This window comes from Trematomus bernacchii, unplaced genomic scaffold (genome assembly GCF_902827165.1).
Source record: "Trematomus bernacchii unplaced genomic scaffold, fTreBer1.1, whole genome shotgun sequence".
NCBI classification, from domain to species: domain Eukaryota; kingdom Metazoa; phylum Chordata; class Actinopteri; order Perciformes; family Nototheniidae; genus Trematomus; species Trematomus bernacchii.
This window is the reverse complement of record NW_022987799.1, coordinates 136,956-149,005: the sequence shown is the minus strand read 5'-3', so window position 1 is coordinate 149,005 and position 12,050 is coordinate 136,956. Positions and strand designations below refer to the sequence as shown.

The following is a 12,050-nucleotide window of genomic DNA, read 5'->3' as shown; positions in this document are numbered from 1 at the left end:
TGACTACAAAGAGACACAAAACGACTTCAAAGAGACACAAAATGACTTCAAAGAGACACAAAATGACTTCAAAGAGACACACAATGACTACAAAGAGACACAAAATGACTTCAAAGAGACACAAAATGACTTCAAAGAGACACACAATGACTACAAAGAGACACAAAATGACTTCAAAGAGACACACAATGACTACAAAGAGACACACAATGACTTCAAAGAGACACAAAATGACTACAAAGAGACACACAATGACTTCAAAGAGACACAAAATGACTACAAAGAGACACAAAATGACTTCAAAGACACACAATGACTACAAAGAGACACACAATGACTACAAAGAGACACACAATGACTTCAAAGAGACACACAATGACTTCAAAGAGACACACAATGACTACAAAGAGACACACAATGACTTCAAAGAGACACACAATGACTACAAAGAGACACACAATGACTACAAAGAGACACACAATGACTACAAAGATATAAAAAATGATTTCAAAGAGACACACAATGACTTCAAAGAGACACACAATGACTACAAAGAGACACACAATGACTTCAAAGAGACACACAATGACTACAAAGAGACACACAATGACTACAAAGAGACACACAATGACTACAAAGAGACACAATGACTTCAAAGAGACACAAAATGACTTCAAAGAGACACACAATGACTACAAAGATATAAAAAATGACTTCAAAGAGACACACAATGACTACAAAGACACAAAATGACTACAAAGAGACACAAAATGACTACAAAGAGACACAAAATGACTTCAAAGAGACACACAATGACTTCAAAGAGACACACAATGACTTCAAAGAGACACACAATGACTTCAAAGAGACACACAATGACTACAAAGAGACACACAATGACTTCAAAGAGACACACAATGACTACAAAGAGACACACAATGACTACAAAGAGACACACAATGACTACAAAGATATAAAAAATGATTTCAAAGAGACACACAATGACTTCAAAGAGACACACAATGACTACAAAGAGACACACAATGACTTCAAAGAGACACACAATGACTACAAAGAGACACACAATGACTACAAAGAGACACACAATGACTACAAAGAGACACAATGACTTCAAAGAGACACAAAATGACTTCAAAGAGACACACAATGACTACAAAGATATAAAAAATGACTTCAAAGAGACACACAATGACTACAAAGACACAAAATGACTACAAAGAGACACAAAATGACTTCAAAGAGACACACAATGACTACAAAGATATAAAAAATGACTTCAAAGAGACACACAATGACTACAAAGAGACACAAAATGACTACAAAGACACACAATGACTACAAAGAGACACAAAATGACTACAAAGAGACACAATGACTACAAAGATATAAAAAATGACTACAAAGAGACACAATGACTTCAAAGAGACACAATGACTACAAAGATATAAAAAATGACTACAAAGAGACACACAATGACTACAAAGAGACACAAAATGACTACAAAGAGACACAAAATGACTACAAAGAGACACAAAATGACTACAAAGAGACACACAATGACTTCAAAGAGACACAATGACTTCAAAGAGACACAAAATGACTACAAAGAGACACACAATGACTACAAAGAGACACAAAATGACTACAAAGAGACACAATGACTTCAAAGAGACACACAATGACTACAAAGAGACACAATGACTTCAAAGAGACACAAAATGACTACAAAGAGACACACAATGACTACAAGAGACACAATGACTACAAAGAGACACAAAATGACTACAAAGAGACACAATGACTTCAAAGAGACACACAATGACTACAAAGAGACACACAATGACTTCAAAGAGACACACAATGACTACAAAGAGACACAATGACTACAAAGATATAAAAAATGACTACAAAGAGACACAAAATGACTACAAAGAGACACAATGACTTCAAAGAGACACACAATGACTTCAAAGAGACACAATGACTTCAAAGAGACACACAATGACTACAAAGAGACACAAAATGACTACAAAGAGACACACAATGACTACAAAGAGACACAATGACTACAAAGAGACACAAAATGACTACAAAGAGACACAATGACTTCAAAGAGACACACAATGACTTCAAAGAGACACAATGACTTCAAAGAGACACACAATGACTACAAAGAGACACAAAATGACTACAAAGAGACACAATGACTTCAAAGAGACACAATGACTACAAAGAGACACACAATGACTTCAAAGAGACACACAATGACTTCAAAGAGACACAAAATGACTTCAAAGAGACACAATGACTTCAAAGAGACACAATGACTACAAAGAGACACACAATGACTTCAAAGAGACACAAAATGACTTCAAAGAGACACAATGACTACAAAGAGACACACAATGACTTCAAAGAGACACACAATGACTTCAAAGAGACACAAAATGACTTCAAAGAGACACAATGACTTCAAAGAGACACAATGACTACAAAGAGACACACAATGACTACAAAGAGACACAAAATGACTTCAAAGAGACACACAATGACTACAAAGAGACACAAAATGACTACAAAGAGACACAATGACTACAAAGAGACACACAATGACTTCAAAGAGACACAATGACTACAAAGAGACACACAATGACTTCAAAGAGACACAATGACTTCAAAGAGACACAATGACTACAAAGAGACACACAATGACTACAAAGAGACACAAAATGACTTCAAAGAGACACAAAATGACTACAAAGAGACACAATGACTACAAAGAGACACAAAATGACTACAAAGAGACACAATGACTACAAAGAGACACAATGACTTCAAAGAGACACAATGACTACAAAGAGACACACAATGACTACAAAGAGACACAATGACTTCAAAGAGACACACAATGACTTCAAAGAGACACACAATGACTACAAAGAGACACAATGACTTCAAAGAGACACACAATGACTTCAAAGAGACACACAATGACTACAAAGAGACACAATGACTTCAAAGAGACACACAATGACTACAAAGAGACACAATGACTACAAAGAGACACAAAATGACTTCAAAGAGACACACAATGACTTCAAAGAGACACACAATGACTACAAAGAGACACAAAATGACTACAAAGAGACACAAAATGACTACAAAGATATAAAAAATGATTTCAAAGAGACACTAAATGACTACGAAGAGAGAGAGAGAGAGAGAGAGAGAGAGAGAGAGAGAGAGAGAGAGAGAGAGAGAGAGGGAGAGAGAGGTGATGGAGAGGCCACCGCTGGGAGCTGTCAACACCTGTCACATGCAATTAAGCACAATTAACCAGAGTGGGGTGTGTGTGTGTGTGTGTGTGTGTGTGTGTGTGTGTGTGTGTGTGTGTGTGTGTGTGTGTGTGTGTGCAGTATCAGTGTGTTCAGTGAGCGATTCACACTGTGCTGCTTCCCCTGCAGATAACCTCGTTTGACACTGTATGCTAACACCAAAAGCACACACACACCGACAGCGCACACACTGACAGCGCATACACACAAACAAACACACACACACACACACACATACACACACACACACACACACACACACACACACACACAGTCAGGAGAGAACAAGATGGGAGTACTGCAGTGAGTGTTTTATTCTCACTGACAAAGTCTGCTTCGATTTTGCTCTAAAACCTCAAATACCTACTGACAGCAAACACACACACTTACAAAACACACACACACACACACACACACACACACACACACACACACACACACACACACACACACACACACACAGTCTGGTAGTGTTTCCAGGAAAGGCTGCAGGATTGACGAGCTGTATATTCTTCTGTTGGTTTGTTAAAATCAACTTAAAGTGGACCTATCATGCTATATTTGAATAATATAGTGTAGGACCATACCTATATAAGGTATATTTATACTTTTTTTTTTTTGAAAATACCAAACAGATCATGCATTTTAGCCATGCCTCATTTCGCTCAATTTGACAATTTCTAGCTCTGCTCTGCAAGGGCTGATTCTGTGAGAACAGCACCATCTACAGGCCTGGCATATGTACTACAGCGTCTCCAGCGCTTTCGAACGGCAATGGCCGTGGCTGTCTCCTCCTGATTGGTGGAGTTGGCCCAATAGCCGTAGCGCCACTGTCCTGACGTCAGGACAGTGTTCAAATCTGGATCAGTTTTTATCAGATCCGTTGCAGCCCCTTTTTTAGAGATTTGGGTATGGAGGAAAATAGAGAGGGTTGTGTTTTCTGACACTTGGTGAGTTCCCTGGAACACCGGGGACACATATTCATGTAGAAAAGACGTACACAAGTGCATTTTGCATGATAGGTCCCCTTTAAGTAAAGAAAGTATTGGTAAATATCTGAGGTACTTTTAATTTAACGAGTATTTCCACATTGTGTTTCTAAAAACTAAACTGCCTGAAACGCCTCCGTTGAACTCCTTTGTTTACTTACGTAACTGTCCTGTAGGGACTCCGATGTTTTACCTTGATTTTGACCTTTTCTCCCAAATCTTAAATTTTCATTAAAAAAAAATGTTTCTAACTTTTTTTCTTCAGAATTCTTAGATTTTCATAAAAAATATATAAAAGTTTTTTATGGGAATTTATGAAGAATTCTGGGAAAGTCCAAATTAAGAACTAACATTTTTTTTCCCTTTTGGTCTGATTAAAACTTCTCTCTCTTTTCACTAAAGACCAAATTATTGTGTGATGTTTTTTCAGTCAAGGAGAAGAGCTGGAATATTTTACGATTCTTAACTTCCTTTCAGATGTTTTAAAAAAAAATGAATAGTTTCTTATTTTCAGGTGAATTTTACATGATTTAAAACATAAAACTCTATGTTCATATGTACTTATTGCTAGTTAGTACTTAGTGTTCATTGTCTCTTATGTTCACATTTCTATATGTTTAGACGCAGAAGAAGAACAAGAAAGCAATAATAGGACAGCGTTTATATATACACTAGAGAGGGATCATATATATAACTATACTTAAATAAATAAATAAATAAGTGTACAGAGGCAGTATCCTGGCAGGAGTTCGGCCAATTAGAGACTTGCCCTGGGTCGTCCTGTTATCTCTCTCACACACAACCTCTCAACACACACATCCCTGCGGCACACACACACACACACACACACACACACACACACACACACACACACACACACACACACACACACACACACACACACACACACACACACACACCACACACACACACATCACACACACACCTTCTTTATTATATACATATATTCTCAGCAGTGAGACATGATCTAACGAGGTCAGCAGCAGAACTGGAGGGAGTTAGGGGGGAGAGAAGGAGGGAGGAAACAGGAAAGGAGGTTGGGTTGTCACAGAGAGAGAGAGAGAGATAAAGGAAGGAGGATGTGAAGAAGAAGAAGAAGATGATAATACATTTATTTAATAATACATTTTATTTAAGGCGTCTTTCATGACACCCAGGGACGCCGTACAAATATTCTAAGAGGTAAAAGCAACAGAACATGATAAAGACACAAACATACCGTCATGGAGAGACAATTAAAGTGGACACAAATGATAGGGACAGGTTATGAATGTTCCTCTTAGAATAAATTATGGTTTTCTGTTTACAGGATATGCTTCGGGTGGGATTAACACTTTTATTTATCTTATTCGCTGCTTTTGGTGTATTTTGTGGCGGAAGTACAGCGCCACTTACAGGCCCGGTATATGTACTACAGCCTCTCCAGCGGGTCGAGCGGTCTCGTGTGGAAGGACACGTTACTTGAGCCGATTCCGTGTGGACGGAAGACTTTTTTGATATCGACTTCGGTTCGAAATCGGTTTCGTCTCCGTGTGGACGGGGCCTAAGATACTTATATTATGAGAAAATCCTCCAGCCCAATGTGTCCATTTAAACCTTTAAAACATCTGAATACTATATTATGTAATTTCCTATTTAGTCTCAAGCAATGTGAACCCAGGAAGTGTTATGTTAGCCTTTACAGATGTTTCTTCACGTGGAACATTTGTGTTTTTATATCTGTTTCTCCTAATGGAGACTTGTAGGTTGTTGCAGGCCACCTTAGGTTTAAAGCACAATGATTACTTTTACTTTGTGTATTTTAACTACATAATGCATCACACTCTTGATTTCAGAAGGAGCTGTGTGAAGGTGAATATTCACATACAGACCTCACACATTATAACACATTATAATTTGCTTTGATTGAGTTTTTAAAGAACTTCCTGAGTCATAGGTTAAACTGCGTTATTCATGCATTAATTGTGACTGTTAGCCGCATTGCAAAGAAAAACTTTAACTAAGAACAGAAAGTCCAAACAGACGGAGGATGAACTCAAACCCTAATTGCTGTTAAAATAACAGACTTTTCTTTTTTTAATAGTGTGTTTAAACCATGTTGAGTGAATGGCGTCCTGCTGACAGAAATACAAAATAATTGCGTTGAGCTGAAGCTGCATTCAGGCTACGGATCATGTAGCAACAGGCTAATACTAATCCAAATCCTAATGCCAGCGCTAATCCTAATCCAGCCTATTAAAATCCATATGAAAACGCTTTCGGAGAAAATCTTGCCTTTCACATTTCATCCATAAATGCAAACTGTTCTGACCTGAATGGAAACACTGAGGCTCTGTGGGGTCGATCAGATCAGAAATCAAATACCTTTATTTAAGATCTACTATCTGTCTTCATGATTATCTTAAAAGTCCCAAAATGTGCACATTTTAAACGTCAAAGAGCCTGAAGTGTAACATTTCCCAAATTGGAATCAATAAAGTTCTTCTGATCTTATCTTATAATTAATCAATATTAAAAAGCAGTGTTTGAAGCAGAAACAGATCCTTTTAAGGCTGAAGGTTCACTGGTGTTGGAAAATTACCTAAAATGTGTTATCTGCTTATTTAACAATGTGATCACATGACTCCGTCTGATGTTACTGCAGCAGCTAACCTCGAAAAGGAGAGGAAACGAAGATAATGGGAGGAGATAAAGGAGAAGGAAACATGAGAAGATAAGAGAGGAGACGAAAAGAGGGAGCAAGAAAAGGTGAAAAAGGTGACGAGGAAACGAGAGACGAGAGGCTGAAAAAGCAGAAAGCCGAGCAGATAATCCACAGGGAGAGGAGAAAACTACTGACACAGCTGAGGGTGTGTGTGTGTGTGTGGTGTGTGTGTGTGTGTGTGTGTGTGTGTGTGTGTGTGTGTGTGTGTGTGGTGTGTTTTCTTGTATTTCTTCCCTTCACTGTGGTGCTGCTCACTTTTGTCAGAGTCAAAGTCAAATGAAACGTCTCTTGCAGTGAGCTAATAAGGTGTTAACAGCGCTGAAGTAAAAACATCATAATGGTGCTCATAAGAACAAAAAGACATTTAACTCGACACTTTAATAGAAATGTCCTTTATTTACCGACAAACCTGAACTGAGACAACACTTTCTTTCCTTAGCAGCACTTGAACGTAGCCTTAAAGATGTACGTTGTAAACAGGGCGGAGCAGCTACGTGCTAAAGGCTAACGTGTGCTTAGCTTGTTTCTCTGATAATTTAACTGAGTCTAAAACAAACAAGCTGGTCACAGGACTTCACGTCACCACCGCTAAGCTAAAGGTGGCTAATGTTGGGCTATAAAGGAACTACAGCACGGTCACATGACTTCACGTCACCACCGCTAAGCTAAAGGAGGCTTATGTTGGGCTATAAAGTAACTACAGCACGGTCACATGACTTCACATCACCACCGCTAAGCTAAAGGAGGCTAATGTTGGGCTTTAAAGGAACTACAGCACGGTCACATGACTTCACGTCACCACCGCTAAGCTAAAGGTGGCTTATGTTGGGCTATAAAGTAACTACAGCACGGTCACATGACTTCACATCACCACCGCTAAGCTAAAGGAGGCTAATGTTGGGCTTCAAAGGAACTACAGCATGGTCACATGACTTCACATCACCACCGCTAAGCTAAAGGAGGCTAATGTTGGGCTATAAAGGAACTACAGCACGGTCACATGACTTCACGTCACCACCGCTAAGCTAAAGGAGGCTAATGTTGGGCTTCAAAGGAACTACAGCACGGTCACATGACTTCACATCACCACCGCTAAGCTAAAGGAGGCTAATGTTGGGCTATAAAGGAACTACAGCACGGTCACATGACTTCACGTCACCACCGCTAAGCTAAAGGAGGCTAATGTTGGGCTATAAAGGAACTACAGCACGGTCACATGACTTCACGTCACCACCGCTAAGCTAAAGGAGGCTAATGTTGGGCTATAAAGGAACTACAGCACGTCACATGACTTCACATCACCACCTCTAAGCTAAAGGAGGCTAATGTTTGGGCTGTAAAGGAACTACAGCACGGTCACATGACTTCACGTCACCACCGCTAAGCTAAAGGAGGCTAATGTTGGGCTATAAAGTAACTACAGCACGGTCACATGACTTCACATCACCACCGCTAAGCTAAAGGAGGCTAATGTTGGGCTATAAAGGAACTAAAGCACGGTCACATGACTTCACATCACCATCGCTAAGCTAAAGGTGGCTAATGTTGGGCTATAAAGGAACTACAGCACGGTCACATGACTTCATGTCACCACCGCTAAGCTAAAGGTGGCTAATGTTGGGCTATACAGGAACTACAGCACGGTCACATGACTTCACATCACCACCGCTAAGCTAAAGGAGGCTAATGTTGGGCTATAAAGGAACTACAGCACGGTCACATGACTTCACATCACCATCGCTAAGCTAAAGGTGGCTAATGTTGGGCTATAAAGGAACTACAGCACGGTCACATGACTTCATGTCACCACCGCTAAGCTAAAGGTGGCTAATGTTGGGCTATAAAGGAACTACAGCACGGTCACATGACTTCATGTCACCACCGCTAAGCTAAAGGTGGCTAATGTTGGGCTATAAAGGAACTACAGCACGGTCACATGACTTCATGTCAACCACCGCTAAGCTAAAGGTGGCTAATGTTGGGCTATAAAGGAACTACAGCACGGTCACATGACTTCACGTCACCACCGCTAAGCTAAAGGTGGCTAATGTTGGGCTAAAGACTTCAGAAATCCTGAAGTGGTGTTAATATGTGGATTTTCCTGCTGAACTAAACGTGTAAATCTAATTTGTCTGACACCGATTATTTTACTCTAATAATCCAAAAACACATGGAGGAGTCCCATAGGATGAGGGAGATGATGCGTTCAGGGACCAACACAGAAATACAACATCCCTGCACTAACTTTATAGTACTTATTATCTGCTAACACACATTGTTCAGCCCTTCAAATATTCTCACTGCTGCGATTTTAAAGTCTGAAGACAGTTCACTTCTTATGGAACTCACTTTGTAAAACATACCACACACACACACCACACACACACACACACACACCACACACACACACACACCAACACACACACAGCAACACACCACACACACACAGTCACGCTGAGTCTTTCCCTCTAATCAATTTGTGACAGTCTTGTCTGAAACTTACTTTAATGTCCCGGCGCTCTTTCTTCTGCCGCTGCTATTTAACACACTTCTGTATTATCCTCTTATCTCCCCCTCTCCCCCTCTCCCCCTCTCCCCCTCCCCCATCTCCCCCTCTCCCCCTCTCCCCCCTCTCTCCCTTCTTTATCTGCTTTGAGCATTCGCCGACTCTCGCTGTGAATCTTCATGCTTTCAGTGGACAGGTGATTTTCAGAGACTCAACACAAACAGCTTTAAAAACATGCAACAAACACAACGTTTCTGCAGGATTTCTGCTAGTGTGTGTGTGTGTGTGTGTGTGTGTGTGTGTGTGTGTGTTTATAGCAGGTGTTACATGTCGCCTGTTGGAAATAAATTAGATGTTTCACACCACCTGCACCACTGCATTCTCTGTGTGTGTGTGTGTGTGTGTGTGTGTGTGTGTGTGTGTGTGTGTGTGGATATAGAGTGTGCTTTTGAAGTCACATTGGTTGCGGCGCCCCTGCTTGGACCGTGTTTGTGTTAATCTGAGAGAGCAGAACCCAATTTACAGAGCTGCGAGTCTATTTCACAGCTGTTTGGCCACACACACACACACACACACACACACACACACACACACACACACACCACACACACACACTCATAGTAAAGCCTAAATGACGATTGTATTGCTCGGGGGCTTGTGACATTTAAACACTCCTCAGAAGAACGTTTGTGGAGGCCGAAACACACTCGGTGAAACAGAGTGAAATGTGTGAGTGTGTGTGTGTGTGTGTGTGAGTGTGTGTGTGTTGTGTGGTGTGGTGAGTGTGTGTGTGTGTGTGTGTGTGTGTGTGTGAGTGTGTGAGTGTGTGTTGTGTGTGTGTGGTGAGTGTGTGTGGTGTGTGGTGTGTGCGTGTGTGTGTGTGTGTGTGGTGTGTGTGTGTGTGTGTGTGGTGTGTGTGTGTGTGTGTGTGTGTTGTTATGCAGCGTGCCAATCACAAGCTGCTGATGGAGTGATGGTGAGGCAGCCAGTGAAATGGAAAACATGTTGAGGCAGTCAAAGGCCAGAATCTGAAAGAAAATGAAATTTAGAAGTTGTTGAATTCCTCCAATTATTTTTCGTTCTCCATTTGTCTGAAGGTGTGCGTCACTCTTTAGTGTCCCCTGGTCTCCCAGCTGTGTGCGTCACTCTTTAGTGTCCCCTGGTCTCCCAGCTGTGTGCGTCACTCTTTAGTGTTCCCTGGTCTCCCAGCTGTGTGCGTCACTCTTTAGTGTCCCCTGGTCTCCCAGCTGTGTGCGTCACTCTTTAGTGTCCCCTGGTCTCCAGCTGTGTGCATCACTCTTTAGTGTCCCCTGGTCTCCCCAGCTGTGTGCGTCACTCTTTAGTGTCCCCTGGTCTCCCAGCTGTGTGCGTCACTCTTTAGTGTCCCCTGGTCTCCAGCTGTGTGCGTCACTCTTTAGTGTCCCCTGGTCTCCCAGCTGTGTGCGTCACTCTTTATGTCCCCTGGTCTCCCAGCTGTGTGCGTCACTCTTTAGTGTCCCCTGGTCTCCCAGCTGTGTGCGTCACTCTTTAGTGTCCCCTGGTCTCCCAGCTGTGTGCGTCACTCTTTAGTGTCCCCTGGTCTCCCAGCTGTGTGCGTCACTCTTTAGTGTCCCCTGGTCTCCCAGCTGTGTGCGTCACTCTTTAGTGTCCCCTGGTCTCCAGCTGTGTGCATCACTCTTTAGTGTCCCCTGGTCTCCCGCTGTGTGCGTCACTCTTTAGTGTCCCCGGTCTCCCAGCTGTGTGCGTCACTCTTTAGTGTCCCCTGGTCTCCAGCTGTGTGCGTCACTCTTTAGTGTCCCCTGGTCTCCAGCTGTGTGCGTCACTCTTTAGTGTCCCCTGGTCTCCCAGCTGTGTGCGTCACTCTTTAGTGTCCCCTGGTCTCCCAGCTGTGTGCGTCACTCTTTAGTGTCCCCTGGTCTCCCAGCTGTTGCGTCACTCTTTAGTGTCCCCTGGTCTCCAGCTGTGTGCGTCACTCTTTAGTGTCCCCTGGTCTCCCAGCTGTGTGCGTCACTCTTAGTGTCCCCTGGTCTCCCAGCTGTGTGCGTCACTCTTTAGTGTCCCCTGGTCTCCCAGCTGTGTGCGTCACTCTTTAGTGTCCCCTGGTCTCCCTGTGTGCGTCACTCTTTAGTGTCCCCTGGTCTCCCAGCTGTTGCGTCACTCTTAGTGTCCCCTGGTCTCCCAGCTGTGTGCGTCACTCTTTAGTGTCCCCTGGTCTCCCAGCTGTGTGCGTCACTCTTTAGTGTCCCCTGGTCTCCAGCTGTGCGTCACTCTTTAGTGTCCCCATGGTCCTGGTCCCAGCTGTGTGCGTCACTCTTAGTGTCCCCGGTTCTCCCAGCTGTGTGCGTCACTCTTTAGTGTCCCCTGGTCTCCCAGCTGTGTGCGTCACTACTTTAGTGTCCCCTGGTCTCCCAGCTGTGTGCGTCACTCTTTAGTGTCCCCTGGTCTCCAGCTGTGTGCGTCACTCTTTAGTGTCC

At 42.4% G+C, this 12,050-nt stretch overlaps 1 protein-coding gene across 1 annotated transcript in view; it reads right to left on the bottom strand.

Moving 5' to 3' along the window:
• The window catches only part of LOC117497929 (GDNF family receptor alpha-2-like), a 54,538-nt gene that overhangs the window by 18,648 nt on the left and 23,840 nt on the right, over nucleotides 1–12,050 (bottom strand).